This window comes from Falco naumanni, chromosome Z (assembly GCF_017639655.2).
Source record: "Falco naumanni isolate bFalNau1 chromosome Z, bFalNau1.pat, whole genome shotgun sequence".
NCBI classification, from domain to species: Eukaryota; Metazoa; Chordata; class Aves; order Falconiformes; family Falconidae; genus Falco; species Falco naumanni.
In genome coordinates this window covers 67,556,363-67,567,676 of record NC_054080.1, presented here as the reverse complement: position 1 = coordinate 67,567,676, position 11,314 = coordinate 67,556,363, and the positions used below count along the sequence as shown (strand labels likewise).

General features: G+C 39.0%; 1 protein-coding gene across 1 annotated transcript in view; it reads right to left on the bottom strand.

The window, feature by feature from the left end:
• Positions 1-805: 805 nt before the first annotated feature.
• ARL15 (ADP ribosylation factor like GTPase 15) overlaps positions 806-11,314 on the bottom strand; it is a 240,324-nt gene continuing 229,815 nt past the window's right edge. Inside the window, exon 9 of the transcript XR_005825643.1 lies at positions 806-816. The gene's annotated coding sequence lies outside the window, so the exon portion shown is untranslated. The remainder of the gene's footprint in view (positions 817-11,314) is intronic.

Sequence of the window (11,314 nt, the reverse complement as noted above, 5' to 3'; positions counted from 1 at the left end):
TTGCTTCTTGTCCCCCCTACAGGGCCAATATGCTCAGAAATAGAATTTCATTTAAATTTCAGGATTTCTGCCAGTTCTAGAAAATCTTCTAATATTTTATAAAGTCAATTCTGAAAAAAAATAACTGTTCTATATGTAACGTTTTCTTGGGATCTGAAAGGTGGTGTATGCATACGTATAGGTGTGTGTGCACAGCCACATGCCTCTTTCTTTGTGTATGGGAAATGTTCTTCCTCAGCACCAGAGAGCACTAATAATGTAGAGAGTACAACAAAGAAAAATCTGTAGTTTCTAAGTATGACCAGTGTACGCAGGATGTAATCATTGTTGGGACCACTGAAAACTGCATGACCAGCAATGATTTATTAGTAGTGCAGAATCCAGGGAAAAACTCCCCTCTAAATTATTGTTTCTCTGGCTCTAAACATTTAATAAATTCCCAGCTGGAGCCAGAGAATTTATTTTCTCCTCCTCTCTATATGTGTCTGTGGTTTGCATTATCATTCACTAAATATATTTGGAGATGGTGCTACTTTTCTTGATCTGCAGATTTGAAAACTTTTGTGACACCCCCTTTGACCTTGCTCTTAGAAATTTCACAAATAAATCTGTAACTAGCACTCACATAATGAATTGCACTCTTTTTTGGTCTCATATAATAGTTACATGCTTCTTAAATAAGAAATGCAGAGTAACACAAATGATCTAACAAGTCACTAGGTTAAGAGGCTTAAAATGTAGAATTTTCATGTTTACGATGCAAAATTTCTCCCTTTCTTTTAGAAAATATGTAAAAGTATAATGGATAATTTGCTACTGTGGTAGCTTAATGGTAGATCAGAAAAATATCTTAGAAAAGAAATCTCTATTATTTTGTTTGGAAAACCACCACACTCCTGTCACCAATTATTTTTATTAACAACTTAAATGCCTTATGGAAGTATCCTTTTGTACTAATTACTGCAATTTTCAGAAAAACAGAGGAGAAGTATTTGTCATCAAGTGCCAAAAAGAATAAATGAAGTTACTTGACTCTGAAATGAGGGAGACCAAAAAGCGTCTCATGTTGTCTAAACAGTGACTACATGCTCAAGTAGTCACTTGTCAGGGTTGGCCAAATCAAGTTAGTCTTTGGCTGTGAATTTGCTGAAGATGTTTACCAAATACAGTGAGAGTTGGGGAATCTGCTGATTGCAACTTTGAGAAGAAAAGGGGGAAAAATCAATTTTCAGAGACTCAATCCACACAGGTAACCACTGGTGTTTCACAGTGGCCATACTGGAATTCCTGGTAACCAAGAGAAAAAGGGATGTGCCCCACTACAGCTGATTAAGGAAAATAAACAGCACACAAAGTGAAATTTCCAAAACTCAGTAAATTTGCGTTTCACTGCTAAAGACAAAGAAGAAAGAGGTGCTATTGTATGCTGAGTCTAAAGATGCATAGTTTTTGCTATGAAAGGAGGAGGAAGAAGCAGAAAAGATCTGCCAGACCATGGGTAGGATGGGCAGTCTAAAACAAAAATACATAATTTGAGCCAAGAAATCATTATTTGGGCCTTCTAGTTTTGTTTTTAATTTTTAACCACAGTGGTCTGGGCATTCTTGGCTTTGTAGTCATGACAAGGCACAAGGCTGGTGCTTGACTCTTACACTTTTTTTCTTTCTTTCTTTTTTTTTTTTTTTGTTAAGATGCTAGACAAGTTCATCTTTTGAAAATTAGCACATGTGACTAAATACACAATGATAAAAGCACTTATATTATTTCCATAAATCCCCCAGACAGCCATTTGAATGCAAATTGAGCAGAAAGAAACCCTGTTTAAATGAATTAACAAGAAAAGGCAGCAGGGGGATGTGGGGGGAGAAATGGGACTGAATACAGACAGAGTAGATACAACCTTTTAAAAATACAGTTGGTTTGTGTTCAGTATAATTGAAGAAGGCATTTTTAACACCATTATTTAGGGTCAGAGACCTCTTCAGTTCGTTTATCCAGCTTGAGTGCACTGATACAGTCAAGACAGTCAAACATGCTTAATCTGTTTCAATACTGCAAATCAGGGTCTGCCTATTATGTGTTGGCTTTCTTTCCTTTTGTCACCATGAACAAAAGAAACAACAATCTCTTAATTGAAAAGATAACAGCACAATATTGAAATGATACAACACAAAAATTGTGTCCTATGTTTAGAATCTGCAGCAAACATATCTCCTTTTGGTGAGGCTCTGTGATTGTACTTGCTACTCTGGTGCATGCAGGCTGTAGAAGATAGATGACTGTTAGAAGATTTGCAATAAGGCTACATTTAATCAGTAAACCAGTTTATTTTAGCTTGAAAACTGTGAAGTAAGATGAAAGTTTATAAAACTTCAGAGTGTTGTACATTATTTTGATCGGGTTTCTCTGAGAAAAGGGTACACTGCTTAATGCAAACATTGCTTCCCAGTACTGTTCCTCTACATCGCTGTAGTGGAAACTGAGGCTACAGCACTGGTGCTAACTCCAGGGTCTGAAGATGAAGAGCCAGGGAGAAGGGTAGGGCAGAAATACACTTCTCCCCATAAACTCAGTACCAAAGAAAGCAGATGGAGCCTGCAGGTTCACCTGGGAATTAATCATCCCAAAGCATTACATTGGAAAGGATTAGGACAGGGAAAATAAGATGGATGGAAATTAATCTTGTGTGAACTAGTATGGAGAAAACAACTCCAGAAGGAAACCAGAAAGAAACCAGGCATATAGTCTCACCACATGTTCCTAAATCAAGCACCTGCTGCAACATACCTGCATACAGTACTTTCAGATCATGAAGACCAGTAGGTAGATACAGACAATCAAAAACCAAGTATGGGTTGCAAGAAGTAGCACTGGTGATTTACTGTGTGATATTACCACTGCTCAATTGCTATTCAGCTCTGGTGAGTCAGGGATAACTGTGCAGATGGGTATATCATGTTCAGAAGAGATATAAAATTATGGCACATCTTATTTGCAAGTATATTTTTATTGAAAAGTTGTTTAATCTTAAATAACTTACTTAAAAAGAAAATTTTAACACCTGTCTATTTTCCCACTAACTGGAAATAAATATAACAAAATTCAAAATATTTGAAGCTGAAATATCCACATGAACTCATTTGGTTTAAATAGAATCAGTTTGAACTTTAAGAACTACAGCACACAGGTCTGTAATTCAGCTTATATGCAAATTTGAACTTCATGTTGCCTGTAAATTAGAAACTAATTGATTTGAATTATAGTACAAAAATAAATAATACATTTAAGTAACCACATTAACTGTCCATAAATTTGAGCTGGTTGGTAGTATAATTTAATCCAATAGCAAAGGTTTGAAATATGTAATAAAACAGATTCTAAATTGTGAACAGATACTCTTTCTTTGTGGCTAACTGGGTTTGAGTTCACATTGTTCAAAAGATACATGTGAATGCTTAGCTACAGCTGAAAGAAATGAAGTGCATCCAATAGATCCTTTCTTGTATGGAACACATCACAAAGACAAAGCCAAAATCTGTGAACTGCTTAGACAAAAGACTATTTAAAATTACTCTTTTATGAAAGCCATCATTCAATCATTTTCTTAATATGCATCAAGATGTAAGTATACAATTCCTGTATCAGGTGAAATTACACTTTGTACACACATTGCTTCCATAAAACCATAGTAGTGCAATGCATAACTAGCTTTTAGCTAAGCAAAACTAAAATCCAAGCCATGCTGGGACACCACCTTGCCTCCCCTGAAACAGCTGCAGAAGACAGTCATAACTATTTGTATGGTACAACAGGACTACATGTTATTTATGATTAATCAAACTAAGCCCCTTGTTACCAGACAAATTTGGTTGGGTTACCAAAGTGAAAGTGCCTTAGGAATCTTAACATGAAAAGATTACAATTTTGCTTTCCTGGTCTCATCTTTGGAAGGCCCTAGTTGCACAAAGAAAGCACTACAGTGAGAGCCTGTGTCCAAACACCTGTTTTCCTTCAGAGTCCAGATGATCTTTAAGTCAGAATCACTCTGCATTTGATCTCCCTTTCTGCAAAATGGAACGGAAAAGGTCTTCACGTTTGTAAAGGATGTTGTGTGGCTTAATTCTGTGGGCTTGCAAAGCTATTTGGATAAAAAAGTAGAAAGAGCCATAGGAAAAGAATGATAATGTCAGTAAGTTCCAACAAAAAAAAAAAACTATGGCATTGATTAAATACTGATGTGAGGAGAAGAAGTGATAGAAATAGATTTAACTACCATTATATCAGACAAAACACTTTCCCTAGACAGCAAACAGCTACTACTGCCCAAACAGACATTCAAGGGCACTCCATAAAACCTATATCAAAATGGGGAAATATTGACACAGCTTCATCCATTTTAACTGTTGTTCTGTCTGGATAGCAAGATAATTTAGCTACAGGTCATGTAGCAGTCACTGTCTAAAACCATGCATATTTCAAACCACTGTACTTACATACAACTGTAAGTAACTGTTTATGTGGTGATGGCCTGAATGTCAGCAGCCTGATGGGTCTTAGCTCCTATGAGACAGGCAGCCTTGAAATAAACCACTACTTACTCTCTTAATATTCCCAACACTAAGTTGTATGTCACATTCAAAACCTGCCCTTTTCCCTAGCAACACTTCTATTGCTTAAAAGGGGGAGAAGGAATCTGAGATAAATAGCCAAATATGAAAACATTTCCCAGAATGATTTTGAGATGTTGTCTGGCGACGGTCTGATCAGAGCTAGTGGCATTGTGACATGTTAAAGGAGCTAAGCTGTGATGTTAGTCAGCCTCTGTGCTGAATGAACTGTGTGCCACAGAAGCCACCTTCCATTGAGAAGATGTTGCCTGCAGCCACCCAGGTCACTGCTCAAGGCATTGCCAGATCTCATATTTACTAGCATTGTACAAAAAAGGAGGTATGGTCCTTTGGATGTTAGGGAATTTTTTAAGGTCTTGAAGACCAAGAAGTGAAGCAAGAAATTAATGAAAGTTTACTGGGTTTCTATGTTTTTAGCTGAGTAGGTAAGATGTGGATCAACGTTCTGAATTAGTTTCCAGGGAGGCACTAGACCTACCTACCAAGAGAACTGTGGGATGGCCTTGAGATGAAAAAAAAGTAAACCTGCCTGCTCTGGAGAAAGGAGGCAAGCAGAGTGATCTGACCAGCCAGAGAGAAGAATTTCACCTCTTCTACCTGAGTCCAAGACCTGAGCCCAGGATACCAAGGATCAGGGGGTAGTTTTGCAAGTGCTGCAACAAGGAACTAATTCTCTGTTTCTGAAATACATTTGTTCTAATCGAAGGAAGGCGATACCCATGATTCCCTCTAGTCAGTCTGTATAGATTAGCCAAGTTCACCCTACATTCATTTGCTGCTGTGGAAATGCTCCCTTACTTTCAATATTCCTGCTCTGTCTTTTCATCCATTGAAGACTTTTCTCCCCCTGGAGACCTATTCCATGCTGTGTAAATTCTGGAGACCTGAAGAAAATTCACAGATGGAGGGCAAAAGGTATGATGTCAGTGTTTTCTGAGATAGAGGATAGATGACAAAGTTTCAAAATAAAGTCACCTATAGGTAACTACATCTGACACTAAAGGAATTCTGATAACAGAATCTCGCATTTGCATCCTCTGAAACACCAATGTAATATTTTTTATTGTTTTTAAACACAACATTTTCTGAGTGCTGTTTTGAACATGCACATCAATCTTCCCTGCAGCACTCTTTAATCAAGTAATTTGGTAATATCTTTATCTCTGAATTTCCTATACTTTTTAATTCAAGAAACTGAGTTTGATATACAGTGGTAAAGTAACCACAGAATACAGACATGCAGATCTGATGCTGCTCAGTAAGAGCAAATGATTTCCACAGATAAGGAAAAAACCCAGCAATACTGAAGCAGAAATAAATATTGTGACATTTTATGTATTCCAGCTATAACATCCCATAAATGATTAAATGAAAGAGGTATTTTATAAAATGTATACAGAAGAGATTTTTCCTTTGTTCTATAACCACAGATAATGCTAAACTTTCCTCACAGGAAATTTTAAAATAGGGAAAAAATGATGGCATTTACCTTAACATATGGAGGGCTACATATCTCAGTACAGTGGTGGTATCCAACATGCTTATCTACACTCCCACTTGACTCTACATCTGTCTAGCTACCCAGGAGAACAATGCATCTGGAAAGGTTGAATAGGCCAAGGGAGTTTACATGTATTTTGCAATGTTCTTGAGAAAACTTACTGGAGAGAGGTCAACATGTTTTATTTCTTGCATCTCTTTGCATTAAATAAAAACATATTCTATGTTATTTGAACATCCTGAGATCTGTTTTTTTCACCAGGAATACAGAAACATATTTGAAAGTGTTTGCTTTCAAAACACTTGTATGCAAGGGGAATGCATGAGAGGGCGTAATATGAGGGTTAGTACTGAGCAACAGATGTAGACGAAAAGAAAAAACAGGTTTCTGATGGAATAGATTACAGCAGAAAATGCTTTCTGAACAACTTCATACAGTTGTAATCCAAAAATTAGCATCTTTGCTATTTATGGGAGTGATCCATGGTATCCTGTGACAGAATGCATGGGAATGGTTCAAAGCTGATTGAGGGGAGGTTCAGGCTGGGTATTAGGATACGTTTCTTTACCCTGAGGGTAATCAAACACTGAAACAGCGTTCCTAGAGAGGTGGCCAATGCCCCATGTTTGTCACCATTTAAGGGTCATTTGGACAATGCTCTTAATAATATTCTTTAACTTTTGGTCAGCCCTGATGTGGTCAGGCAGTTTGACTAGATGATTGTTGTAGGTCTCTTCCAACTGAACTATACCATTCTATCAAAAAATCCTCATCAGGGCAAAATTAGCAATGAATAAAGCAAGGAATTTTTTTAAAAATATTGATCTGAAAGAAAGAGAAAAATACTTGTGTTCTTTAAAGATTAAATACTATAAGGAAAAATATATTCACAAACTTCAGAATTTCAGAAGCCTGAGCTATTTTTTTTTGTTATTACACTAGTAACATGCAGAGTAGTCAGATGTAAAGGTTTGATTATTTGTTTTAAAAAAGACAGCAAAAATGTGACAGAGAAATTTCATTACTTGCACTGTGACTAAGATCAGTTGGTGATGTCCTCCAAATCTTAATACCTTTAGTTTAATAACTGTGAAAACTGAATAGTCCACCAGGATTTCTAGAGCAGGATGTTTTACCTGCCAAGTGGTTTCTCTGCATTGCCTGGAAGAGGGGGGTCAGCTTTTGTGCCTCATTATCCTTTCAATTGTTTTCTCAAACTTAAATAGCATAGTGCAAACAAGGAAATTATTTCTTCTGTGGCTATGGAGGAAGATACCCAAGTAAAAAGCTGGTAATCCTGTATTTGAATGCTCAGACAGTAATTCTACATCATTGTTTTAACTTCAACTATGGAAACAAATCAGTATTTCTGGATCAATCTTGAGCCATGACTGAAAGGCAGAACAGTTGTCATGGTTAAGCAGTAGATACTCAGCAACATCCATAACTTGGGTAGCTCTAACCAGTTACTTTTTTACAGTTGAAACACATCTGACATTGAAACACAAAGAACTCTTCAAAACAGTTAAGGAGATGATCTGACATCACCCACATGTTCTAATTTAGAATGTCTTCTGTACTTGTTACTGTTAAAGACTTTTTAAAAAAGTAATATGCACCTTTAAGCAGACAGGCTTTTGCCAGATTGATTTTAATGAACAAAGCAACATACCTTTACCAGTTTTGATATACTAGAGTTGTACATGTAAAGTCAGGAACTTGATTCTTTCCCTATAATACAGTTGAAAGTGCTGACCCATGAAGACACACCAATTCAGAATATTCTTCCACTTATAAAAACAACTGTAAACCTGAGTTTTTCCCTAAAAAAGAGAAAGAGACTTCATTTTTTTACATCTATAGGAATTCAAAGCATCTTACTTAGCATCAAATGACATTACTTTAAATAAACAGCACCCTTAGTTATTTAAGCAGCATGTTCCAGGGCTGTGTCAGTGAGGACAACCTAATGATCCAAAGGTTCATTTGCAAGTAATGTATGTTGCAGATGCGCTACTCAGCTGCTAGTGATATCAGAAAATTAATTTACACATCAATCACTTACTACAGGCTTGCTAGGCTGAAACTAGTCCAAACCTAAGAAAGTGGAAGGCCAGGTGCTCGTGCTTCCCTCATGGCACTGGTCTTCACAGGGGCAAACTTTGTTTAGCAGTGACTCGGGGCATAAAACTCAGTCCCAGGGGAAAAATAAATATATTTCCCAAGTTTTCAATAGCATATTTTGCGGGCAAGAAAAACCCTCCCGCTGTCCCTAGAAACACAAGGGAAACCTTGTGTAAAGAAACACAACCGTGGTGGGAAACTGGGACATTGCGAACGGCTTCCCATGCCCAAAAGCCAACTCGGTCACCACTTAAACCGGCTTTGAAACCCACGGTCCACCTCGGTTTGCTCTCCTGAACTAGGAACACCTGCACCAGCGACCTGAAGTCCTTCTTGGTATGCGGCACAGGCAGCTGCAGCCGCCCAGGCACCTGGCTCACTGGTTCCGAGGGGAACCCCGCCATGCTGCTGAGGCAGGCGGGCAGGCCCACCAGCAGAGGCTGGGAGAGCTGCCGCCCCGCAGGTACCTCCCTGAGGGAAGCAGCAGGGAGGCCCGAGCGCACCAGGGGGAAGGCCTCGCCCAGGGGAAGGGAGGCCTTCCATGTGCCTCCTCCGGCTGGCCGAGGAGCGGGCTTTGATCTGCCTGAGGTGACAGTGCACCAAGCTGTCTCTCATTCAAATGAATCTGCCAGACAGTTGGGAGACATTCCTCAAAGGGTCACCAGCAAAGGGCTGCAGAGGAGGGTGGCTCTGGCCCAAGCCCCTTTATAATGCCTCCTCACCACCTCATCTGTCTGCCGAGCAGGCCTGCTGAGATTTCCCCCCACACCCCGGCTCAATTTGTATGCAAATCCTCCCTCATTTGTTCTTGCTCCCTTCAGAAAGGACAAATTTAGTATAATAACCGTAATTGCTTTAATAACATGAAAGAAACGACACCTTTATGGGACCAACAGTCAAAGACTGAAATTGTAGCACAGCATGACAGGTACGCAGGCATGCCACCATTACCAATTTTCTCATTTCAGTATTTCTTTCGTTGTCCTGAAAATCGCTTGTCTCAGTAAGCCTGGCACAGCTGGCTTGTGGCTCTGGGACACGGTGCAGACCGTAACAAGTCGGGCAGGGCTCCCATGGTGGAGGCCTGCTGCTCCGCTGGGACAGTGCCAGCTGGGCACTTCACCCCGCTATGGAGGACGATGTGGGTCAGCACCACCTGGCAAGGTACAGCCGCTATCAGTATGCCCTCAAAACAGTGTCTTCCCTCAGCTCTATGGCGGACATACTAAATATCCTATGGTCTACAGCTCATCGGTTCAGGCAGATGGTTCCTGCTTCCCCTCACAGAGATGGAGATCTTGGTGCCATTGGGAATAGTGACCGGTATCGCCAGTTACACTGCACCCATCTTGCTGAACTGGACAATGTCTGTTCTTGGCAACTTCTGCTTTAATTCTGAGATGAGCAAATGAGAACGCACTTTCAGCATCAGTCAGCTGGATCAGGACATGCTTGACCTTGGCTTTTAGTTATACTCAAACCTATTGACTAACAGTTACTTATGTTTTCTAGTTACTATTTGCATTGTAACCTGTAATTGTAATCATAAAACAGAGCCTCAGAGCTAGTTGTCCTCTAATTGCCTGTGCTTTAGTAAAAGATAAAACCCATCATCAAAGATCAGTTATTGCATGAACCAGACTCCCCATCCAAAATAGGCAACTATGGAAATGCAGAGATGGTGATAAATGGTGCAGAGATGCCACCACACCAGTCTCATCTGGAGACAACCAGGAATGAACTGATCCTTTTGATTGCAGCGGAACACCAGACTCAACAGGCACTCTGAGGGTACACTTGCATGTTGCAGGACAGATCTATATAAACAGGTGTGAACACCGAGGGTTTTTTTAAACCTTACCTGCAGGTGGCAATTAAAAGGATCAAATCAGAAACTGGAAACATTGATTAGTAGTGACCGCCTCCTTCAGGCCTTAATCAGGTTACCTGTGAAGGGGTTCTCACAGATGAAGTGCTTGAGAACCTGCTAATCACCAGTATCCAGGTAGTTTAGAATGCCAAAATTAAAAGACTAAACAGTTTGTCTTCCATTTTATTTGACCTAAACCTAAAGGCAAAACTGCCTGCTGAATCTTTCACAAGCAACCAGAAGATTCACCACCCCAAAGCAGTTTTATGGAAAATTTCTCCTCAGCATTGAGAATGGAAAAACCAAGATATTCCCTCTCCACAGATAATGTATGCATTTTCTTTAATGTCTAAGTCACCAATACATCTACATATGAAACCACCACACAATATTTGCCATTGATATTAAACCCTTCAGAGATCAAAAGCAAGTGCTAAAAATAGGCAAGATATTTATATAGCCCATAATAGTAGACTCCTATTCTCAGTAGTTCTCAGTGGAGACAGTCCTGAATTGAAACCTCAGGTCTGCACATCATACCAAAAAAAGAAAAAAAAAAAAAAAAAAAAAAAACCCAAACCAAAAAGCTGAAGTTCTGTCTCAGACCTCAGAGGGTTATCAGGAATGTTCCTGGTTCTGCTAAAGACTTTGGTGCTTGATCATGGTACTGTTTGGTACTCTTCATGCTACAGAAAAAAGGACAGAAAAAAGTTCTCTTTATTCTGAAAGTGAGCACTGAAGTCAGCCTGCCATGTGAATGAAACAGGAGAACCCCAAGAAACAAAATCTCAGCAACATACTGCTATCTTTGGGTAAACATTTGTTTGCAATATCTTTTTAAAAAAATACTGTCAACTTCAGTGATTGACGATTTCACCCCATTTATCACTGACAACTAGAATTATTTTTTCAGCTGTGGATCATGTTAATTGTGGAAGCTAATAGGAAGGAATGTGAGGTAAATGGTCTCAATACCTTTAGTATATGTGATGACTTTACCAGACTTGCAGTACTGTATTTACTGTAACCAAAAGGTCATGCTCTATATTTTAAAGGTAAACAGTGACCTTTTCTGCATCAGTCACACTCCTGCAAATTATGTAAAAAAATAGTTCTGGAAAAGGAAATTAGCATTTTTTTTAAATTAACCTTAGCTTCATATACTTGAAGGAAGGCTTTCAACTTTAACTG